Source organism: Myiozetetes cayanensis, unplaced genomic scaffold (genome assembly GCF_022539395.1).
Source record: "Myiozetetes cayanensis isolate MyiCay16 unplaced genomic scaffold, myiCay2020 scf3, whole genome shotgun sequence".
Lineage (NCBI taxonomy): Eukaryota > Metazoa > Chordata > Aves > Passeriformes > Tyrannidae > Myiozetetes > Myiozetetes cayanensis.
The window spans coordinates 5,414,355-5,439,639 of record NW_026087521.1 but is presented as its reverse complement, the minus strand read 5'-3'; the positions used below and the strand labels follow the sequence as shown (position 1 = coordinate 5,439,639).

At 40.2% G+C, this 25,285-nt stretch overlaps 1 protein-coding gene across 14 annotated transcripts in view; it reads right to left on the bottom strand.

The window, feature by feature from the left end:
• CELF2 (CUGBP Elav-like family member 2) overlaps positions 1–25,285 on the bottom strand; it is a 556,709-nt gene that overhangs the window by 107,229 nt on the left and 424,195 nt on the right. The gene's annotated exons all lie outside the window — the stretch shown is intronic.

The window sequence follows — 25,285 nt, the reverse complement described above, 5'->3', positions numbered from 1 at the left end:
GAGTGAAGTCCCGCTATGTTTCTTTCTTTCTGTGAATGAAGCTCACTTTTGTGTGTGCATTTGCAAGCAGAACAGGTGCTGGCTTCATACAAGCCTGGAATCTCAATGGGGACAGTAGCTTCTTGTCAATCCAGCACAGTTCAAGCTAGTTTAAGTTAAGGAGGATTTCTTTTTCTTGTTATCTTTTTCCCCTCCAAATGTTCCTCTCCCGATTTCCACATTCACTCCTCCACTACCAAAATTTAAACATTTAACACCGCTCTCTATACCACAAACAGCTGCCTGAACAGTGTGATTTGCAACCAAACCATGACCTGTAATGTCATTTTCCAAAAGCCAGTGAAGACATTAAAAATTCTTCTCCACTAAAGCCACTGAGAAGACCTACTGCTACAAGGAGTTCAGGCGCGTGGTTAGGCAATGAGATTTTTCACATTTGTTAACATTTGGTGCATTGCAATGGGAGCCTTGCCTGGCAGTTCTTCTGTGTTGCAGTTAGTGTGCAGTTAGCTAACCTGCACTGAAGACACCACTCCAGTGTTAGGAGAAGTGTTTCAAGTATTAGAGATTTTGGCTGGTGGCTTCCATAAAAATACAGAGAAAAACGTGAACTGCCTGAATAGCAAATGCAGCCATTTCTGACAAAGGATTCCAGAAATAAAAATCCAACTATTTTTTAAATTCTGCTGAACAGAAAAAGAAGGTGGCTAAGACAGGGATGTGTTTTGATTCCTACCTGCACCATCCTCATGCCCTATTGTATATGGAGTCACTGTCGAGCACAATGGCAACGATTCACTCCCGAAGCAATCCCTGATAGAATTGCCGAATACTGCAGAAATCAGCCTTTAATGATGCCACCTCCCAATTAGCTCAGGTTTGCTAATAGTTTGATATAATTGGCACCCTGATGGAAACCGTATTACCAGTCCTGTCACCAGCCAGGAGACCGCATTGCCACTCTAATGACAGCACATATTATAGCGGTGCCACTTCTAATATTAATACATTAGCTGAATGTAGGCAGGGACTCACATGTGAGAGGGATTCACAACTGGGACGTGTCAAATTCCACCCCATGCTCTATTTTCCCTCCTGGCTGTAAAATGCAGGGTGGCAGTGCCCCAGCCCCAGAGTACCCCCATTGCCCCACTGGCATTAAAGCCCAAATGCTCCAGGCCGGTAACAGCCCTGTAAATGGCCAGTGAAAAATGATCCCATGGAGCTCAATTTTTTCTCTCCATGCCTTGCAAGTTATGACGGCCTTTCTGTTAATTGGCCACAAGTCCTAGTTTGCTGTCAGCCTTCAGCTGCACCAGGGAGCTCTTTTGGAGGAGTCGCACTCTGTCATTCTTGTACCCTTGTGAATACAAATGCTCTCTATAAATGTCCTCTGCCTACAAAATGGAAGTGTGGTTTTTTTCTTTTTTTTTTTTCTTTTTTTTTTTTTTTTGACCTAGATTAAATCTGCTGCATTTTCAAGCCTTTTGGGAAAGCGACTAAGAACTAATATGCACCGGTTAGTGTGCCACAACACTTCCCTACCCATTATTATGTAAATTTTGACTAAAGTGCGACACAGATAGAAAAGATATCAAGGGCAAAATTGCCAGAATCTACTTTTCTTGCTCTCTGAAATAAGCCACTTATATTAAACTGTTTTAAATGGCTAATAGCTGTACAAGTATCTGAAGAATTTCAATGTACATTTTTTCATATAGGACAATGGCAGCTTTTGCAAATTCCTGAGTTCTCCTGCTGACTGTGTAATAAATGGAAAGCAAATGGCCAGAATTCTGGTACTCTCTGCTTTCCTTCTGAAGGAAGGGGCCAACTTCCACATCTGCAGCTTGGCAATAATCATATGATACTTGCACTAGATGGTGATAAAGGAGGAAAAAAAAAAAAGCAGATGCAGAATTAGATTCTATACATGGTGGCAGGGTAAATAAATACACATAAATCAGGTTTATAGCATCAAGGCAATTTTATGTCATTACTAACTAATCTGTCCCTAAAGAAACCATCACTGTGTGACGGGATGGAAGCTGAGCTTTATTGGTCTAGGCTGCCTAGTGGATGAGAGACATTTCAAGATAAATTCAGAAAATGCTGTAAAGATAGAGCTGAGCAGTCGGTGGCAGTGGACCTGCACATCAGCACTGCATCAACACCCTGATCTGCAGGTGTATGGAAACACCACTGGCCTGGCCTGGGATGTTCCTCCTTTGCCAGCCGCTCCAGGCACCCACCCCCAGATATAAATCCCTAGGGAGAGGCATTGCTTTCCCAGCCCTACAAGAGGAATGGCTGTCAGACAACCAACACCAGAGGGAAAACTGAAGCAGCTGCTCAGTGCCTCTTGTCGAGTTCAGGTTTGGTCCGTTCCCATTTCGGGATCTCAGGGGTGGAGAATAATTGGGGTCTTATACATCGGTCCATACGGCTTACAAAAAAACCCTGCTTGTCAGAGCTTTTGGTAAAGAAATTCTCAAGTAAGCAGGACAGCAGGGGGAGAGGGTGGGGACATGGCATTCCAGTCTTTAGCTCTGTGGGGGGTCTCCCATAGGAAGTCACTGCACTTCCCACTTGTAAAATATAGAGAAGAATATACACAAAATACAAGAGTTTTTTTTTTTTTTAAATTTGGAAATAGGTTTAAACTTGGCCTGTCACTAGATATACACATCACATCACAACAAAATCTTGAAACTGGGGAGACATCTAAATAAAACTACAAAAAATGAAAATATAGAAAACTACTTATTTCTTCTGCTGCCTACTCTTCCTTTCCTCTTTACCTTTTCTTTTCTTCTTTCCCTTTCCTTCTTATTCTTGCACTAATTCTCCTTAATCTTTAATTCACTTTCTTGTTCCCTCACACAAATTCTTACTCTTTGCTTCCTAGCAGATGGTCATTGTTTCCCTTTTCCTTGGCCAGGTAACAATTACTGATTTGAGTTTCTTGGCTTTAAAGTGAATTAACATGTCCTCTGTGCAAGTTAACCCCTAAATTTGACCATCTGCTAATTATATATTTGGATATAGTAGAAAAAGAGGTTTCAGACAACAGACATTAAAAATAAAAATGGAAACGCAAAATTAAGATGTTCTCCCTTTTATTAATCCATTCTTACAGCAGGAAACTGCTGTGACACTGTATTTCAATTCAAAAAGACTCTACAAAGATCATGTTTACATAAATTAACATAGGCAGGGACACATCTTTCCCTAATGACATTTCAAAAGCCCTATGGTCTCCAACCCTGGCATTCACTAGTAGCAAATCAAACTTCCCAGCACATACATCTTACAGTCCTGGATTTCCTTCTATTTTTTCTTTCACTTGAATGCTTGAGAAAGATCATTGAAGATTGGCTTTTCCTGATAAGACTACCAGATCACTGCTCTGACGAAACCTCTAATTGCCCTCTGACTCCACTCTAGCCCTAGTTCAACTCGGACGCAATTCTGTAGTGAAAAATACTCACAGTAGAATAGCTTTACCACAAAATTATCCCTTAAAAATCCTCACATTTTTGAGAGTTAATTGTGATTTATAAACTTTCACTGTCACTATGAAAAACCTGTGTTCTGTGTTGGAAATTATTTTCACTGGTAGAACGCCAATGGCATCCTGGGCTGCATCAGGCAGAGCATTGCCAGTAGGTCAATGGAGGTAATCCTTGGCCTCTGCTGAGACATATCTGGGGTGCTGGATCTTTTTCTGGGCTCCCCAGCAGAAGGATGTGGACACACTGGAGGATGTCCAGTGAACAACCATGAAGATGAGGAAGAGGCTGGAGCATCTCTCATATGAAGAGAGCCTGAGAGAGCCAAGACTGTTCATCCTGGAGAAGAAAATACTCAGGGGGATCTTATCAGTGTCTAAAAATGCCTGATGGGGAGGAAGTAAAGAAGAGAGAGCTTTCTCAGTGGTGCCCAATGACAGGACAAGAGGCCATGGCTGCAAATTAAAACACAGGAAATTCAATTTAAAAATGAGGAAAACCATTTTTATTTCAATGGTGATCAAATGCCGGCATGGTTTGCCCACACAAGTTTGTGGACTCTCCATCCCTGGAGATATGAAAGTCCTGTCTGGACACAGTCCTGAGAAACCTGGTGCAAGTGATCCTGCTTTGAGCAGGGGTTGGATAGGATGAATCCCAGAGGTTCTTTCCAACCTCAGCCAGCCTGTGATTCTGTGAAATGGCAATGAAGGAATTTAAGTGCCCTCTCCACGACATCCCTGCTAACACAGCTTAACTTTCACAGAAATATATTGCAAGCTTATTTAACTTTAGCAAACAACATCAGTTAAATTACTGTTTTATTGTTGCACTCATCAGTTGGGAACCAGCTCTCATTCACTAGCAAATTTCACACACAAGATGAGTTTTTCGTAGCAAGAACATGGGAATTAATCTTTTTTTCTTTTTTAAAGAAACAGAATCAGAGACCTTACAGCACCTCCTAGTACATAAAGGGGACCTGGAGGTGGCTGGAAAGGGACTTTGACAAGAGCCTGTACTGATAGGAAAAGGGGGAATGGCTTCAAACTGAAAGAGGGCAGGTTTCAGTTCCGTATTTAGAAAAAATTCTTTATTGTGAAGGTGATGAGGCCCTGGCACAGGTTCCCCAGAGAAGCTGTGGATGCCCCATCCCTGGAAGTGTTCAAGGCCAGGTTGGATGGGGCTTGGAGAAACCTGGTCTAGTGGAAGGTGTCCCTGCCTATGGCAGGTGGGTGGAACTAGATGATCTTTAAGGTCCCTTCCAACCCAAACCATTCTATGATTCAATGGTGATTCCAGGAACATTCCAGCATGTTCCTTGTTGCCACAGGCACACAAGACAAAAAAAGTGTCTTGTGTTATGCCTTGTTTTTAGAAAGATATCAATACATTTATGAGTTCATGATAACATGACGTATTTTACAAGTTATCCAGTCCTGTTGTATCTGACATGAAGTTTTGTTTAAACCCCTCTGACATCTCTAAACTTTTGAGCTTGTGTCTTTTAAGGACAGCCTAGGAAAAGCCAGAACCAGCAGTACAAAGAGACAAAAGAGGAAGAGGTCCAGGGAGTAGGAGTTATAAAAGAAGGCACAGAGTGGAACGATTGCTGTTGCTCACACTTAACTCATTTAAAAAACAGTAACAAAACCCCAACCCTAGCCTTTACCCAGACATTTGGTAAGAACATGGTATATGGGGTGGTTTCAACATTTAACTGGATTTGGAAGAGGTGGATATCATTTTTGCAAAAGAATCCAAAATCTGACCTTGGCTCACTCATTTCGAGGAATACAGTGTTGAAGTTCTTCTGAAAATAATGTTTCCATGCCTAAATGCTTTTGAACAATTTGGCCTTTCATCTCCCTATGCCCTAGCTCTTTCCTGTAAAATAGAAAGAATAAAATGTTCTGAGCTCAAAGGAATACTCTGAAGAAATCATGAAAAAAAATTTTTTTTGAGGTAAAAAGATACTGCAATGGTAGTGACGTGAGTAACAGCAGAGCAATCATTGCCAGCACTTCTTCCATCTACCTCGCTACAGTCTGGTATGCTTCATCCAAAAGTTAGCTTATAGGAAATGGAAGAAATCTATACAAGACATTTGAGATGGCTTAAGGGATGCTTAAGTAGCACAGGGAGAAATTCTAGGTTAAATATTGCCTCAAAGTGCCCTGAACTTGAATCAACAAATACCTATTTCCCCCAAACACCCCCAAACCCTGTATTTTGCTGCTTTTGGCCAAGACACCTAATCAGGGGCTCTGTTCTCTGCCAGTGAAAGAACTGGCAAAGCCTCCAGTCATAGTCGTGATTTGCTACAACATACGCACTATTTTCATGGAGCTAATTTTGAACTATTTGACTTTTTTTTCCCTTAGAAATACTTTGCCCATCTTTAAAACTTGCATCTAAATCCATTGTCTGAATCCCTCACTCTCCCTGTTCCCTCTGCCCAAGATGCAGTCAAATACTTTCAACTCTTTCTTAACTTCAACATCATGAACCTTTTCACATCTCGTATTGATTTCTAGGCATTCACAGCTTCACTCTCACAGGGTCACAGCACATGTCAAATCTTTCCTACACTCTGTTCACCTTCAAGCAGTGTTTCATCTAAGGAGCTTCGCTTTCCTTGAACTTGTTAGCAGTGACACATTTGTTCCCCAATTAAGCTTTCCTTATAGTAATAATAAAAAAGAAATACGGGAAATTCCTGGCAACTTTTCTATCTTTCTAGTTGGTTGAAACAATTTTATGCAGATGAAGATGCAACTCCACAGAGCCTTTGAACTTTAAGCATCATCTTTACTTGGCTTTGAACTCTCAACAGGGCCCGTGATCTTTCAAAGCAATGTACTCTGCTGTGGAAACTTCAAACAAGAGGGAAAAAGGCATGGTTAGAAAAAAATGCAAAAGATGGGCTTTTTTAAATGCTTGATGCTCCTGGAAATAAATAAAAAAACCCAACTGAGTGGTATCTGAAGAAGTGTATTCGGCACTCAAGTGTTTCCCTAATTAATTGTTTAGATGAGTGCTAAAATAAATGCAGCAGCAGCAAAGATAAACAAACCACTTTAGTAATAAAGCCATATATTTGTGCAGGCACACAAAAATAAATGGCAGCACTTAATGAGCACAAGCAATGAAAATGAAGAACACACTTTGTGTGTGGGATCCAGGCTCAGAAAGCTCAAGCTCAAAGACATTTGAGAGGTATCTCACAACCACCTCCCGACCTGCCTCATGTTCGCCGCTTGCACGGCAACTTGTTCTGCACAGACTAACAGCGTAAAAACATAAAGTGTCCTGATAAAGAATCACAGCTCATGTTTCACCTTGCCTGGGCAGCCTCACCAGAGAAAGGAAAATACTTGTGGTAAGAGATTGTTATCCTACATCATTATTATTCTTCTTTATTTTTGTCTGTTGATTAACTAATGTAAAATCAACGAAGGAGATACAGAACAGATGTGTAACACACGTACTTCAAAAATGAGAGTGAAAGCTAAGGTGGTTCATACAGTCTTTTCCTTCTGAGTGGAAAATGAGCTAGTAAACTATAAATACTGGGTGAACGTGTTAGCTTGTATATCTAGGGAAGAAGTTTTAATAGAATTATAAAACTGTTAGAGGCAGGAACATCCAACTACACTCCCTTCCCAGAGAGGACAGCATTAAGCTTCTACATGTAATTCTTCCAATGTTTTATCTTGCCTATCTGTAGATTTCCCAGAATCAGACTTCCCATAATTTCTCCAGGAAATTATTTTGCAATCTCACAAAAATTAATTTTAAATACACTTTTCAAAGTAAACAATTTCAGTTTTGATTAATTTCACATTGCTATTTATGTCTTGAAAACCTTCCTAAACAGTGCTCCTACTTATCTTTGTATAAATGATTCAACAACCAGAGCAATGCATAAAACCCCATGTACCATACAAATAAATATTCTCCCCATAAGTCCTTACACAATTGATGGTTTGTTTCTTGCAACTATCACTATGTATGCCCAGGAAAACTGATTTAAAAATCTATTCACCAATATTTAGTATCTATTCAGGGAAGGGAATACTGAGACTGTGTTGGACGACCCACAGGACACATCTTAAGTCCTTTAATTATTACCAGAGAAGTCCAAACAAGAGCACCACAATCTGTAGGTCCTATGGCTCTCCAAAGATCAAGATGTGGCATTTAATCAGACCAAGATTTAAAATAAATCTTCAGCAACCCATTTCCAAGTTATGACAAGAGAAATACTTGGCTAGAGAGGTATAGGCTGTATGACATGATTGGCAACTTATCAAGACAAGAAGAGAAAGAAGCTGGATGACTGGCAACTTAATCAGAGGGAGAAGGAAAAATAGAGAAAAGGAACAAAACGAGAGCCTAAACAGTGATGTGTTGGCTCCTGCGGCTGTCAAAGGTGGCCTTGAGCAGGCAGTGGCAGGAGGGCTTACACTGAAGCTTGTCTGCAAAGTAGATGAAACTATTCAGTGTTCCTTGGCATCAATAGCATGCGGCTCGTGAATGTATCTAATCACGACTGGAGAAGCAGGATTTTGTATGGCCTTCTCCACAGGTCACCATGGCAGCCACAGGAACATGTCAAAATATCACAGATGTGCCGCTTTGCTACCAAAAAACTCTCAGAGCTTTAGAACAAAGTGCCCGGTCTTAACCGCAAGCTCAAAAAAAAAAACCAAAAACCAAACCAAATAAAACCCCGAGCAATCATATCTCGGTAGCAGAGGTATGTGCAGTGTCCTTTAGTTAGCTTAATAGTGTGGCCTCGTATTTTATTCAACATGTTGTTGTATAAAATACCTACGCTGAGCAAAAGGTATGCAAACTTTTCCTGAATAGAATCGATAAATGGTGGGTTACAGGTTAAATCGTCAAATGAGCCTTGCAGCCATTTGACAATTCTTACTGGGAACAAGCATCTCCTTGTCTTCTCAGAAAAACACCTCCTGCTCATAGATGACTTGTATTTATCCACACTACGGTGGGTTAACAGAGGAACTGCAATATGATGCCCTAAAGATGTGAAGTTTCTTTTCCCACATGAGATGGGATATGGGGGAATAAGGATGTGCTTGGAGAGAAGTTGTGTTAAGATTTTGACTCATATCTTGTACAATATTTTGGCTCCTGCTACCCCTTATTAGGGCAAATCTAAGGATATTTCCAAGCAATTTGAAATCCTCTATCAGACTTCAGCATTACTCACTCTTACATTTTGCATGCCAGAAAGATAAACCATAATGTATAGCAAAATTATTTCTGGAACTGCATATTGCACATTTTCACTACAAAGCATATTATAAGCTTCGACACAGAGATAACTAAGAGATTACTTGTCAACCTCCTCTCATTCCATCAGTCTTAAAAATTAGGATAAGAAAAGCTTTTCCTTTGCAACAACAGGCTACATATTAGTCCTGCAGAGTTACAAAAAATGTGGAACTAAATATGAGACAAGCCCAATTTAAAATGATGAAACACTTCTGAATTCTAAAACAATTAGGCTAATTTACAGCACATGGCCTGATACACTGGAAGTTTGAATCCTTTTATTTTGTTTTTTAAAAGAGGGGACATTTTTTCATGCTCATCATAAATTAGTACAATCAGGATTTATTTCTTTTTTTCTCTGAATACTGTTCAAGAGCAATTGTTATACCTCCTAAAGATGTTTGTGGAAGATTCATATTTTTTCAGAGAAGATACACACAGAGGTGTTGCAGAGTGAGGAAAGGCAAATCACAGCTATAACTGAAAACCAGCATCATCTCCTTTTTCTGTGGCTTTTCAGTGGTGCTGTGGTGCAGATTTACCCAGTTTTCATTGCTAGGTCCCTCATTTCTGCTTATAAATCAGGGATGCTGGAGTGCTATGAAGATTAATCAGGTGAGGTTTGCAGTTTTCTCTACACTTTTTTGATTGTTGCTCCAGAAAACACATGCACACCTTGAATATTCCTGGTCCCACTGGGGATGCAATTTAAATTACCACAGGCATTGGCAAAGCAACCCTGCTTGATCATGGTACTAAAAAGCCATTATGTGTGTTTCAATATCCATTCAATTATTACCTGTCTTTTAAGACAAAAACTAGAGAAACTCCTTTTCTTTTACAAGGTAATGCAAATAATGGCAGCAACATAGCTCAAACCTCCTCTGAAGAATATTTTGGCTCCTTTCTTACAGAATACTGACATTTACAGGATAAAACGTGAAAGATACAGGGAATTCACAACACTTTCAAGGCTTTCACTTTTGCAACACACATGGACAATGGATTTTAAATGAAAGTTCTGTTTCTCTATACTTAGGGGTATTACTATTTTAGTATGACTGCATCTGTGAATGAAGACATTCAAAAAGCCATTATGTTTTCAACTTAAGTTAATAATAAGGCAATTTTTCCACCCACTCTCTGGCACAGCTGTAATGTTCTTGGACTCAAGTGTGAGGCAATGTGGAACAAGGATTAGCAAGATGGATGATATACAACATACAGTGCCAGTTCATATAAAATATTACTAGATTGGAAATGACTGTTTACTGTCTCAGTGATTATATGATCACTTTTTTTCCTTCCAAAGAACATTCAGGATGTGGCGCTCCTCTATGCCAATAAAGCTTAGTGCATAGCACCTGGGTAATGACAAATTAATTTTTGAGCTAAGCCTGATGAAGGGGTCAGCCAAAATCCTAGGCAGAGTTTATCCCCAGTACTATTTTACATGACAGAAAATGCATCCCTCCTATTCATCAATATTAGTACAGAAGAGAGATTATACAACAAAAAATAAATAAAGAGAGGGGACCAAAATACCAAAAAAATATGTTAGGACTGTGTGTGTGTTTATAGTACAATAATAAAACATTTAATCTTGTAGGAGGAGGGGGAGAATTGGAAAGAGCACCCCATGGTCCACTTCCAAATAAAATGGGACGAAACATTTAGGAATGCACTAAACAGAACAAGCATGGATTTGGCAGACAACAAGCTGGATGAACTAGCAGGTCTTTTTTTTCATTTAAGTTAGATTTCCAAACCTGAGACCTTTGGATCCTGGAACATGAAATCTCTTGCCTGATCAAGAGACCCACCTCTCTTGGCAAAGGCCACAGCAGCTTCACCATGAGCAGCCAGGGATACTGAGCCCTGGACCCTGGCATGTTGGGGTACCAACATACCTCAAACCCACGTGGGTCAAGTGTTATGTCTGATCCAGTCATAAAATAACTTTTACCACAAAGTCAACACAAGTTGTTTAAGCAATGAGCACTCAGAAGTTCCCATCTCTTGGACTACTGGCCACAGACACTGCCAGAGTATCAGCAATACTTCAGAGTTGAAAAATGTTTTCTTTAATAATTTTAGTGAGAGAGCACTTTCACGTGAAAGAGAAACAGAAGTGTTTCTAAATGGCAAAATCATTTCTCATCCCTAAGCAAAGTTCCTCTGAAAGAGCTGTTTGCACAATCCAAACACCTCCATTTTCACGTAAATAGTTTATTGATTTAGTAAAACATATAAACATTAATCCACCAGCTGCAGATGATCTAGATTCACTGAGCAAACTATTCCCACAAAAATATTTTCACTGAAATTAATCTTAATGTTCACTCCTCCTTCCCCCACAAGCCAACACTGAGGCACTTTGAAATGCACATTAGCTACTTCAATAAATAAGATGAGTAATTCTTGGTTTTCTTAACCACACAGGGCATAAGTGGATGATCTCTTTACATGCCCTGGATGATCAAAAAGATATTAAGTATTAGGATTTTTCCTGTTTGAGTAGCCCAGTGAAGGCAAGCCAAGTTTGCAGTCTTGCCCTCGCTGTCATTTCCAGAGCGTCAGACTTTCCATGAGCAGTGCCTCCCCCAGTCAGGTCACCAAAGCCTCAACCCTGCATGTCCCAGCCTTTTTTGTAGGGCTTTGTTCCAATACTGGGAGCAACTACCCAAAGTTTGAAAGTCTGCTCCTTTGACACGCTCAATTTGGCAAGTGTAGAAGAAATGCTGTTAGATGAGAAGAAGAAAAGAAAAAAGAAAAAAAAAAAAAAGGAGAAGTAGGCACATTCCCTTCTCCTACTCACTCTCTAATCATCTTTGTGCTATTTTCTTTTAATTCTCATTTAAAATTTCAGCCCTTTACAGTCAGATCAGCAAGAACAGACTTTTGCTTCACTAAAGATGCACAAAGCCCTTTTTGTTGAGGACACGGGTCCAAAACTGTGGCGCCTGGGCTGTGCTGCTCTCAGTGCAGGCACGCTGTCAATCCTTCTTGTCCAGCTCTGCCGTCAGTGTTTCAGGACAAAGATCATTTTACCAATCTGTTTGTACAGCATATTGTACAATCTGTTACGTGCATCTGCAATACAAACAGTAAATGATAATAAGAGCATGTGGACAAGGCTGGAGCCCCAGATTTTGGGTCCTTTTGTTATCTGTGGCACACAAACCCTGGTCCACAGCTGCACTTTTGACTTGCTGCATGCACACAACGTACCATGGGCACTCGCCATGAAATCTAAATACTGTCTATTCCCTATTAAAAATACCCAAATGGTGTTTTTCTCCTTTCCTCCTGTTTCAAGGGAGTCATTCAAAAGTTAAAACCATGACCATACCGATGGGAACGAGACATCAAATTACCTTTTGTAATATCCTCCTCAAATACAAAACAAAGCCATGAAACTTTAGGAGAAGGAGGAACAGCTCGTGCCAGATGTTACCTAACGAAGGCTTGATCATAAACTCTCATACACAAATGTATGAGAAAAAAAAATATCTCACACTTCTAAACAGGCTGTTCCCCAAAACCACATCGACTCCAACATGTTTCTCATCCTCACTAAATATTTGTGGGGTTTTCTGAAGACAGCAAACTGCTGACATTTCTGCACAGAACATGGCACTCTGCTCCTTGCAGCACAGATTGCCAGGCTGCTGCTTTACATGCTGATTTCTCTTTTGTGAAATGAGACCTTGAATATTTTCACAGGGGAGAAGCAGATCAATGATTTTTTTAAGAGAGCTAAACAATTCCGTGTAACGAACATCAGTTAACACGGGCAATTACTCTTTCTTTTTCTCCCCAAAAAAACAAGGCCACAAAAACAAAGAGGAGATTGTAACTCCTTTGAATGGCATGTGCCTTACTGACTGTACCAGAATGCCACCCCGCATGCAGAAACACGGGTGGGTGAAGTTAAGGAGTGACATATGGCTGATTAAAATATAAGATGCGTAGGTGAATAAAACCTTTTGTCATTTGATTCAGCCAACAATAAGGAAAGTTGCTGTAGAAACTATTCCACCGTTTCCCAATTTTCATAAAAGAGTTGTTGTTGTTGTTTTTGTTGCTGAATGAATGGAGAATAAAAGATTTTTTGCTAGATTTCATGTATTCCTTTTTTAAAGAATGCCTGTGAAAGGAAAATAATATCAAACATAAAGGAGACGCAGACTTCAATGGTTTTTTTTGACATTCAAAAATATTCTGCGAAAACATCCAGTATATCACATTTTCTCCTTAATGGTTAAAACATAAGAGTAGAGTCGGAAAACTATGGATATCTTTATCAGTGGTTTTGAAGCGTGTCTCTGACTATGTCACGGCGTTTCCACGTTGCCGTTCATATCATGTGAATATGCAAATGCAGCTTATTTGCATTTCTGCTTTTATGTAGGAAGTCACACAAAACACCTTTCTGGATTCTCACTGTGGCATCTCCGCATAATGCGGGAGTGAGAATCCTGCATTAATAACAGCATTAAAAATACCACCAGGATTATTCAATGAATCCCTGCTGCCCTCGCCATCGGTTACTCCTTATTAGTTATTAGTGGAGGGCTCCGAAGCCCCAGCGTGGATCACCCCGACTCCCTCTCGCTGCTTGTCTCTGCCACTGGTGCAGCCCATTATCTACGACAGCTACACTCAAACTAGGAAGGACACTCATGCCAAAATCACACCTTCCTTAGACACTTGGAAAACCATTGGTGAGAGGAGGCTCCATAAAGAGCCCTATTTAAGGGCTCGGTGATTTGACACAGTGCACACACACAGTGCCTGTTCCCAGCTCCCAGCCTGTTCCTATCCAGCAAAGCAGTGAAAAAATGCTTTAATTTTAATCACTTGCTGAAGTCATCAGCACTGTGTGCTTAGTTGAACAGGGGTCTTTATGAGCCAAATATTATTCTTAGTAATAAGGAGACCTGGCAATACACTAGATGGAGCTTTTGATAGTAAGTAACATTAATTCAATTAAATCCTCTTACAGCACACACTCTCCAGCTAATGTAGTTTACAGTGAAATTTTCTCCTGCACTCATTTAAATATAATTGCTGCACTTATCTTGTCATGAGGAAATTTCTGAAGGTTACTGGTACTGTGCATGTGTAAACCTACAAGCTATGCTGACCTTTAGTTGTGAGATTTTTTTGAACTACTTAAACTACAGCATCTAAATAATGTTAATAATAATAATAGTAGTAGTAATAATAATAATAATAGTAGTAATAATAATAATAATAATCTCTACATTCACACTGCACCTTTTAACTCAATAAATACCCAAGAAAGAATGAGCAAGCAACACACCACAGAAAACCATTCCATGCTAACTAGGAAGTCAACACTGTTGGAAATGAAAAGGCTGGGAGATGACACATTTGGAAACCAGAATTTTTCTAGAGTGTTGTGCACAGTTTACATAGTGGAGATAATTTGTTACCTTTTGCACACACGCTAGCATTATGCTATGGGGCATCATCACACAGTGGTATCATCTTCTGTCTTAATCAGAACAGAGGTTCACATCTATTGACCCAATTGACTGGTTTTGGTGACAGTCCCAGCTATTTTCCTGCAAGTAGCCCAGTGATGTACTGGAAAACAGTCCTAGTCAATTGCAAAACTGGAAACAAACCAAAACTCTCCCAAACACAAAGTATAACTTCAGTGTGCACAACTACTCATAAGTCTAATGTCTTGAGAGTTTAACGAAATATGGGAAGAACAGATGTAGAGACAGGAAGAGAAAACTGCTTCTTTGGAAAGGAGCATTTTGGAAAGCTCCACCTATACATAGTGGACATTTTAGGTCCTTTACTTCAGTAAATCTTCCCCTACTACCGTTCTATCATAAGCTCTTTTTCTTCTCTTTCGCACAATGGGAAGCATCCTCAAATTAAAGATCTACTCAATTTCCCCCTTTAAAAAAGGAAGAAACAGTCATTTTGAGCTACTCTGCACCAAGCAGAGTGTAACCAAGCAATCTACACCTAAGTGCTGACAGTCATGGGAGGTAGGAAATACCAAAACTAAAGGGGAAAACCCAGCTTCTCAGGCCACTCAACCTCAACATCGCAAAAGGAAACTCTGCTGCTTAGTTTTTACTTCTCTGTATGCATGGCCAGGTGCTTGGAAGGGTGGGAAAGATTTGACCTAATCCTCTTTATTTGGCCATCAAGGTTCACCAAGATTTCGCTTTGTTTGGTTGGTTTTTTGTTTTGTTTTTGTTTGTTTGTTTCATTTTTGTTTGGTTTTTTGTTTTGTTTTGTTTTATTTTGGTTTTTTTAAGTATTAAATTAAAAGAGGGAACCAAGGACCTTGCTTTCCCCACATCAGTCCTCCTGCTCAAACTCAGTTGCCTGTCACATGAAGAAACATCAAGTGATTTTGTTCAGCTCTTCTGGAACACAATAGCAGACGTTCAAGGCAGAACGTGGGACTGCGAAGCATTTTAAAACTCTTAAATAAAATGTGGGCTACAGGAGGCTCTCATTCAGAAGGAACATTTTCCCTTCCACTGAGAGTTCCCCCACGCTCTGGTGAAGTGAATTAAAATTGACACTGAGAAAAATCTAATTGAGCCAGAGACAACACAACACTTTTCACTACAGAAACTCAAGCCCTGGCGGAATTACTTGGATTAATATAGTCCATTTTAAATCTACAATGATTTTTATATCCCATAATCTTCAAATAATACAGGAAGCTTGTTGTTTAAGACTCATTGTATTAATTAGGATGGGCATAGAAAGAGTGGGAGCCGGTGCCTATGGATCTGCTCCACACTTGTTTTCTAACTGCAGTCCTCATCAGATCTGATTAATATGTGAACAAACTAACACAGATCTCACCTGAGCAGTGTTAACACAACAAAATCTTTGTGTCAACCAGCTCAAGCATTCACACTCTGAAAACGAAGGGAGCAGATTGTATTTAGGCAACACGTAACACCAGCACAGGCAGAATGCTATTCTCTGCCTGCTCAAAGTGACTAAAAAATTTTGGGAGAAGTCCCCCCCAGGCCTCTGTATCTCAGTTTTTTCCAGCTGGTAAAAATGGAGTGCTGCTGTTTGTCTCCCTCCGCAAAACACTTGGAGATCTCCAGCTGAAGCAGCAGAGGCTGCTCCTTACGGAGCCGTGCTCATCCTTGCAGCAAAAAGTTTCATGCAGTACATTATATTAATCTACTCCCTATTGTGGTACAGCTCCCTTAAACTGCAGTTGAAGGCATGACATCTTGAGCTACGAGGATAGTTTAATTATTGTTTGAAACATAAATTTTCCCAATTCAGTTAGGCAAATAAGAGACACGGTTTATTAGAAAACATCTTCCCCCTCCTTACAGCTTGTCTTATTCTTCTAAAAGAATGCATGACTCAGTTGCAGTAGTTATTTTAAATTAAAACCACAAGGTAGTAGACACTGAAGTTTTCTCCTCCACAAATAATAATGAATTTATGCACCACAGAGTTTAATCTGCAGAGTGAAAGTCTAACGTCCCACTTAAAACTGCATACTCATGGGCATAGATTAGACAGTAATTAGGTTCAGTGAAAAACTGAAAAGATCCACTGGAAACATTCAAATTTAATTTATTCACTGGCTTGTCTCAGAGTGTTTTTATAAGCAATTAGAAAGACACAGATTCCTGAAAATGCATTCTTCCTCAAGACAGATGGACCAGGAGATTTATATTGCATATGTAGCCTTCTACCCACAGCTCACTGGCTTGAGTTAAGCTCAAACCAGGCTTAGAAGCCACTACCAGACTTTATCCTTGGGGAGTTATTTGCTATTCTTTTGAAATACGCTGATGGTTACAATGCATTATGGAACTGATGTCGAAAAAAAAGTAACACTACAACTGGCACAGCACAGCCTTTTGTAGCAACTGTACCACTGAAGTCCGACACTGAGCAGGTTGTGGGTCCTGCCAGATGCAAAACATGATCAAACCTGTCCTTCTGCCACCCTGTTCCCACAACAAAAATACAGGGGGACAAGGTCTGGTGCGGGGAAGATGGAAGTAATGAACTAGTAATTAATTTACACTGCTATACGTGTTATACATGTATATACATTGTAATGTATTTCAAAATGATAAAGAATAACAGACATCCTTTCAAGGTCCTCCTGGGGTTTAAATTTCATGTTAAGAACTAGCAAAATTGATGATATTTATGCTAAAATGTTTTATGTGATCTTTAGCTTTTCACTGTGACCCATCATTGTAATATTTATGTCTCTCACATAATCTCAGCAGTGACAGAGAAATTCTTACTGCCTTGGAACCTCTTCCTCTTTCAGTGAAGAAAACTTCTTGCATTGTGGGTTTTAATTTTAGGCTTTTATTTATTTGTGCAAATTTGTGCATGGGCACTTGTGACTGATTTTAATGGGGAAACAGGAGTAGAAGATGAGAGCAGTAAAATGCTGTTCTTGCAGAGAGACCTGGAAGCTGCAGTACAGCTGAAATCCATCCTCATAAGGCTACTCCCCAATAAGACTTCATTTTTGACAGTGCTCAGTCGTCCAATTTTTTCTTCCTTTGAGCTCCATGTCAAAGAGCATGAAGATTTCAGACCAGCTCCCAAATCCTTTGCAAAACCTCCTCACATGTTAGGAGCAAATGATTTGTATATTAGAACTGAACAGAATTAGGTACACTACATAACAAGAGAAGGGTTCTGTGGTTTGTTTTGAAGCCATTGTTCTTTAACAAAAACTCATATCATGCTTTATGTGACAAGCAGATAAACACTGTATGTTTATTCATTTAATAGAAAATTGGAAGAGGAAAGAATTTCAGTGCCACAACAATGTCATAAAAAGACTGAATCTCATTGATGTGAGCTTTAATATGCAACTAAAGAAACTGCCTACCATAAATCTCAAAGTGACAGTATCTTGCACCATTAGAGATGTATATATTTTAAATCTAGGCAGCAGTCTTGAAAATACTTACACATGCATGTGTTTTATGTCTGAGTATTATATCCATTGATTAATTCCTGTGTGCAAGTGCGAGCATGACTTGACTTAGATTTTTCCATGCATTACAATTTTTGCCTTTGAGATTATATTTTTGGGAGACTGAGCTTTGGCTTATTACTCAGATTCACCAATGCAATTTGATTAGATGTTTTTATAATTTTAATGAAAGTTCAGGTTGTTTTAACTGCCTGCCTACGTGTTTTTTTCCGATGTAATGATGTCACTACACAAAACAGATTACCCATTTATATTTTAAGAACATTTGGGACTTTTTTTGTAAAACTGTTCTAAAATATTCTACAGGTAAATGCTGGGTGGTGTGCTGAAGATGTCAAATTATAGCTAAGAATTGCTTCCCTTTTTTAACTATTGTGACAGATATTCTTTCCAACATTGTCTTGACATAAACCCCACTATTATTTAAGTCCTATAATTCTAAATCATGAACCTTCAATTGTTTTTATGTATAATTAGACAAACATATCCCTTCCTTTTTTTTGGTGTTCTTGCTTTTACTGAATTCAGTAAATGGAGTCAGGAAAATGGAATCCATATTTTCACCTGTATTCCTGGAGTTGTTGAAAATACTTGAAAAACAATTATTTCATGCCTGAATTGGAGCTCAAACAGCCCTTTTCAAACATTCCTTTACCAAACTTGCCTTCTCCCCAGGTGTTTATCAGACATGAACATTGGTGAAAACCACAACTGAAATATGAAGTCCTGCTCTTCTAATGGCTGATCTGCACATGAGTTTTCTATCAATTTAACTAAACCAACAAATGTAGCTAAAGTTTATGCATTTCTTCAGCATAGATGTAATTAATAATGCACTTATGCAGTCTTAGTTTAATTTTTAAAATTCATACGCAGTTGTAACTCATAGTTAAGCTGCTACAAAACTGCAGCCAATGAGCCCCAAAGCGATCTACTTTAATCCCTTAGAGATGTGTTATTTTTATTAACTTCTTACAGCAATACCTAGAGTCCTCATTTCTGGACCAAGCTCCGACTGTGATAAATACCATAAAAACATGGAGTAAAAAGATGCCCTTAAAAAAAGAAAAAAAAAAAAAAAAGAAAAAAAAAGGCAAAAAAAGCTTAATTCTGCTTCAGCTCCAGTCATTCATATGCTCTAGAGGGGAACTTCAGAAACAAGGCTAAGGACAGGTTTATGTGCCACCTCTATATTTAAATAATACAACTGAAAAATCCTCTTCCAGCCCCCTCCACTATCCTCTACTCTTCCAGTTCTGCAATCACAACCCCCCATTCCTGTTACAGTGTCTTCACAAATATGTTCCACTACTTCTGAACAGTCTGGGTTGGGTTTGCTGTGACACTTTTTGGTATTTAAGGGGCTGACATTCCTGACATGGTAAATGAAGGGAATATACAGTGAAACTGATTTATGAGGGCAACAGGTTTGCAGTCAAGTACGCAATGGGGCGTTATCCTCATCCGCTCCTTCTCTTCAAAGCAAGGCAAAAATGTCATCAGACATCAATGTCAAACCCTCTTCATGCTGGACATAGATAAGCCACTGTCAGCTGTGTCCATCGCAGCCTTGACACCTCATCCTGTTTATGGGGTGAAACTGTGCTTGGACATGGGCAGCAGTCGTGTCTTGTACTGCTCCAGATGAATTATTTCAAAATACTAAATGGAAGCACGCAAAAGGAAAAGTTTCTTTTGGAACTTTTCTAACTGCTTCTTCCAGAAGCCATTCCCTGCTCTGCAAGTTTGACTTAAGAAGTTGAATTTTTTTTCTGTTGGCCTGCTGTTTCTCAGTCTTAAGTCTACGCTGTGCAGTCCCTGGGTTTAATATTAATTGAAAGAGCTTATCTATTCCTGCTTTTGGTATGCACTTCAACATACTGCAGAAACTTCAATTGTATCCCCTTATAACTTTTTCTTTCCAAACCAAGGTGCAGTCCTGTATTCTTCCTTAGCTTTTCCCCTTTTAGCTTTCTTGTAAGTCAGTGTTTGAAGCCCTTTACAAGTTACCCTTCTTAGACCTTTTACCATGGCTTAGCCCTTCCTGACTTCATACAAAATCATGCTGCTCTTCTCTGGACCTCTGCCCTTTTCTATAGAATGGTACTAAATATTGGTAACTGTAGTTTAAACATGATCAAAAAAAATCCTTCTTTAAGTGGTGCAGTATTTCCTTGAAAGCTTTATTCAATGCTTCCATTTATACAGCTTCGCATTTTCTGTGTCTTTTTGACCACACAGATACAAAACATCATGTCAGTCCCTTTCTGATATGTGCACTCTTCAGATCCTCTCCTGCTTTCAAATCTTTGAAAAATACACTCATTCAACAATTGTGTTCACTCAAATCTCAGATTTACTCTTCTTGCTCACTATTCTTTTTATCCAGATGAATCTCTTTGTATCAGATTGTTTTCTCCTGGTTATCAGGTGGCTTCGCCCCCCCATCCAGTCCCTTCTGCATGACCCAAAAAGTTGGATAACAAGTTGGTGGTTCATTCTGTCAAAGCCATTTACATAGAGAGTGAAAAAGTATTGATCTCCAATAACAGACCCTGTTGCGCTCCAATCATCATCCCCTCTCTTCCCCTGGCCCATAACCTTTACCCATTCTAATCTGCCCTCGATCATCTAACCAGCTCCTTTCTCCATTTGAAAATGGGCCCTTCTCTGCTTCACCAGCAACAGCACGGATTAGTCTCCTGTGTGACACTGTGTGAAATGCCCCTGGGAAATCCAGCTTGATTATATACACAATTTCACACCTGCCCACTTTCACAGAAACTTCTTGAAAAACTCCATCAGATTTGCTGAATAAGAATTACCTTTTATAAAAATCAGCTCACATCTAGAATATATTTTACAAGGCTACTTACAACCCATTTAAAATTATAGATTTAAGGTCCCTTCAGGTGTGAATTTAAACATCCTAAAGTTGGAAACTTTAAACTAAAAACTATGCTTTATTATTCCCTCTTCCTCCCCACTGTATTTGTATATTTGGCTTTTGCCAGTCTTTGTTGTTTGAAATTTCACATAGTGCATAATGCCCCTGCTAAAAAATAATAGGCAAGGCACCTTTTGAGTCAGTGCAGGAAATATTGTAATAAAATATCTCTCAGCCACGGTCACTAAAATTTAGTCTAACACACATATGCATAATGGCTGTGGTCACAAGTCCTGCTGTTCCGACAGCGTTATGTGCTCATGATGCAACTCATCTGATCTCAAAAGCTAAACAATGTTCACAAGGACCTGTGAGAGCATTCAAAACACAAAATAAGACAAAATATGTAGAGAAACCCTGACTCCTGGAGCGCTGCCTGAAAGGGAGCTTTTAAAGAGCATCTAAAATAGTTTTGCCAAACACAGTGTGTTGAAATTGCCTGAAGGAGCAGGAGCCTACAGTCGGCTGGGTGGTGACACAAGGGCAGGCAAGGAACAAGAAGCAGTTTGTCTTTGCTGCTGATTAGGACAGTGTGACAAGCAGATTGCCACAGCTCTGCTCCTGAGGCAGTCCGGCAGGACTGCTTAAGTTCCCTTTTCTCCTCCTGCTGTGCAGTGAATGGAGCACCATGAGAGAGACCTGCTGGATGAGAGGAACCATCCTTCCTGCGTGCATGAGACTATTTCTGATGTTAGAGCTCAACTGAGGCTGAAATGGTACCCAAGCAATCCAGGTAACTTCTCCTACTCTATGCATATCTGCCTCCTTGCCCATCCAGTCTCTCCTGTATGCAGCAGATGAATGCCTCATTATCAGATTCCTCTGCTTGCTTCCCGGTAGACCTAAATTACCATGTTAAATAGGATAATAATAAACACTGGCCTTTAACTACAGCACACCCTTGTTCACTCAGCAGCCTCCCTCTAATCTGATAAAGGGTCTGTAAAAGGCTACAAGGAAACACGGAGTTAGTTGTTACACGGGTGCCTCTCCCTGCTTTCTACAGGGCAATTCCTACAGCAGCAGAAGTAGATTTAGGCTCACAAAGCTGGTTTAGGGGATCTTGATCCCTACAAGAATTATCAGGTATCAAAACAGGGGCAAGGTACCAAAAGCACACGGTGGATCTGGCCTGAGACTCTTCTGCTGCATTTCAAAAGGCAAAAGTAGCCCTGTGCCATCTGCTTGCCTCAGCACTTGGACTCCAAAACCAAAGCAGCCAAGGAAATCTTTCCGGCTTAGGAAAACAGTGGGGAAGAAGAGAGATCTCACTGGTAGTGTATGCTGCCTTTGCACAGAGCTCACTGCATCTGAGGTATTAGAGAAGCTCTTTTTAACAACTACTCTGTAAAAAAGTCATCTATCTACCCAGAATAAATTATATAAAGGGACCGAACTGGATTGGGAACAGAGAGGGCTGATCTGCCCAGACTTTGAATCCCCTTAGCCCCTAGAAGCTGAAAGTGCCATTTATTTCAGCATTACAGGATTTCCTGGTTTTTTTTTTTGTTTTTTGTTTTGTTGTTGTTGGGGTTTTTTTGTATTTAGTTTACCTAATCCCCTGGATTTCTCTTGATGCAGAAAGAGGAAAAAGCCTTACAAAACAACAGGGGGTGAACACAAAGTCAAATTACTTTGCTGACCTCTTTCACACACCCAAAACAAGCAGAGAACTGCAAACTCTGGAAAGCACGAGGAGTTTCCTAGAGGATATTCCAACCATCATCCACTGAAATGCAGCCATTCCTGAAGCTCCTAACTAAATAAAGCCAAGCCTCAACGTTTGCACTAGTAGCAATGTATCTGCAGAATTCAGATGGCTTTTCTCTGGTCTTCCAAAGCCAGGAAAACCTGGCTTTCTACCTGTCTTCCTCCAGCTTCATCTTTGCAGAGCTGGCAAGCAATACAAAAAAGGAGGAAAGACATGAACTAGGCCGTCTGTCGTTGGAGGGTATGAAAGACAGTCTGAATAACAGCAGGAGAGGGAGAAGCAGCCGATGGTTATTTTTGACAGAATTGGGAGAGACTCAGATTGCAGCTTCATAAACAGTTCATCAGAGAAAAATTCTGTCCAAATTGGAGGAGCCCCTTTGGCCAAGCTCACAGAAATACACAACTCGTGTCTGGGAAGAGGGAAATATTTCAAAAATCAAAATGGTTTTCTTTAAAGAACAAAACCAAACCTCCACCCCCACCCCCGCGTGGTGCAGTAACACTAACTTGCATTCCTGTCATTGCAGCTCATGGCTTGCAGAATATTCATAGAAAATTTCTGGGTGACACCAGGCTGTGAATGTTCTGCCCGACACAGAGTCCTGACCATGCAATGAAATGAAAAATGGACTTTTTCCTGTGTCATCCAACCTCAAGGTCCCCTCGATGGACTGTTTTACAAAACTGGAGGTGATCCAGAGGGGCAGCAGGCAGAAAAATGACCGCCATAACCCCAATCCAGCCAGCTCAAATTAAATAAAAATGCCTGTTTCCTGTATATATTTGCACTGAAGAGGAGCATGGAATTCACCTCAGATACATGTGATTTTTGGTGTTGTCCTGTACAGAGCCAGGAGATGGACTTAATGATACTTAGGGGTCCTTTCTAGCTCAGGTTATTCTTTGATTCCGTGACCTCTGAACAAAAAATGAAAACTCAGTTTCATTATTAAATGCCAGTTAGATAGTATAGGTGAAGTATTTCTCATGCATTGTGATAAGAGAAGACTTAAGATGTTTTTCAGGGCAATTTCTTGATTTGTTTGTTTCTAGCATTCTTAACAATCTCTCACACAGAATCCTTTGTGTGACTGGATTAAGAAAATAAAGATCATTCCTACTCAAGAAATACCCACAAGAAACTCCAGAGGTTTCTAGGAACCTTGCTGGCAGATTCAGCCAGGAGGATGAATAGAGCCAGCGTGGATATACACTCCTCCAAAGCTTCCAAGGGAAAAGCTGACCACTAGAGGAGCCTGCTGCTGGTGTCAGGGAAATTCTGAAGGTTATGCTGTCTTTCTTCAGGATTAATTTCATTTGCTCATTAAAACACATAATGCCTGAAGTGACAAGCATCATCTCTGGCTGAAGAGAGTCCAAGCAAAATGCACCCCCAAAACCCAACCACCTCTCAAAAAGAATATTGTTTGGGGGAACTACAAACCTTGATAATTAGTCTACAATGATTTGCATGACCTGTGCTTTGTCCTTATGCCTTCCAGCTGCTTGATGGACAGGTGCAGTACAATGGAAAACACCACAGAAATGGGAATCAATGGGTTTCTTCTGTCTAACCACAATATCATTCTCACTTCATTTACTGCTTTGTGGGAAGGCATTTCTGTGGCCCAGGAATCAGCTCTTTCCAAATGGACGAGTCTCAAAGTTCAGCATTTTAGTGGTCTAAGCTAAGTAGGAGTTTGCTCATCCATAGCAGCCTGGACTGCAGAAAATCCCGTTGTCTGACCTCTTAATGCTGTCTCCTATCCAGCATTACAAGAAAAGGACATTTGGTGAGGGTTCTGTGCTAACACAGTAGGGGGGGACATGCTACAGTACATCAATCCTGGGAAATGGAGGGGGCTGGAAGCAGAACTACACTGAAACACTCCAACCAGAAACAACTTCTGTTTCTGAATCATGGAATCGTGGAGTGGTTTGGGTTGGAACGGACTTCAAAGACCACCTAGTTCCAACCCTTCTGCCACGGGCAGGAACACCTTCCACTAGACCAGGCTGCTCATCCAACAGAGCCATCAACACTTCCAGGGATGGGGAAAGAGCAATCTAGTACAGACACTTGATTAACAGGAAGGTACAGTGAGATGAACCCCCCTCCCTGACACTGGTGTGACACTGATGGAACAGATCTTTTAACCAGAAACGACAGACACAATCAACCCAAATGGACCACTATCCCTTATAACACCAGATGGCTTAAACTGGGCAGCAAAGAGGCCACTGAGAGGATCCTCTGCCCTGTACCAGGGCAAGGAAGATATGCTGAGCCTTGGCAGTGCTTTGCCCAAAAGCGCAGGCGCACCCGAGGTTGTGCTGTGTGCTTCCCACGACTGCAGTCACCTCTCACTAAAGCTGGCAGTCTCCAGTGAGGGCTGTTTTGCACAGTTAGTTAGCTGCTAGCCCACAAAAATCAGTTTATGATATTCTCCATAGCACGTGAGCTCTGAAGGTTTTTAGAATCAGTGGCAGGAGTGTAGTAAGAATGAATAACTGTCTAGTAACCTTACAGCCAGGCACACGCATGCACATTTAGTTATGCCTCCGAGCTACACTAATTATTTGTAGCAATGCTTTCATGTACCAAACCTGAAGTATCAATGAAAATATACAGCTATGTAGAAAAATGCATTCTGTGAAACAAAATGTTCACTTTCAGTCTACAAGTAAGCATATGTTACACTTACACAGCTATAACAAACAAAACTCTCACATGCCTAAATATACACAGATATACAGTGAAAGGAAGGAATATAGTTAGGGAAAAATACTTTA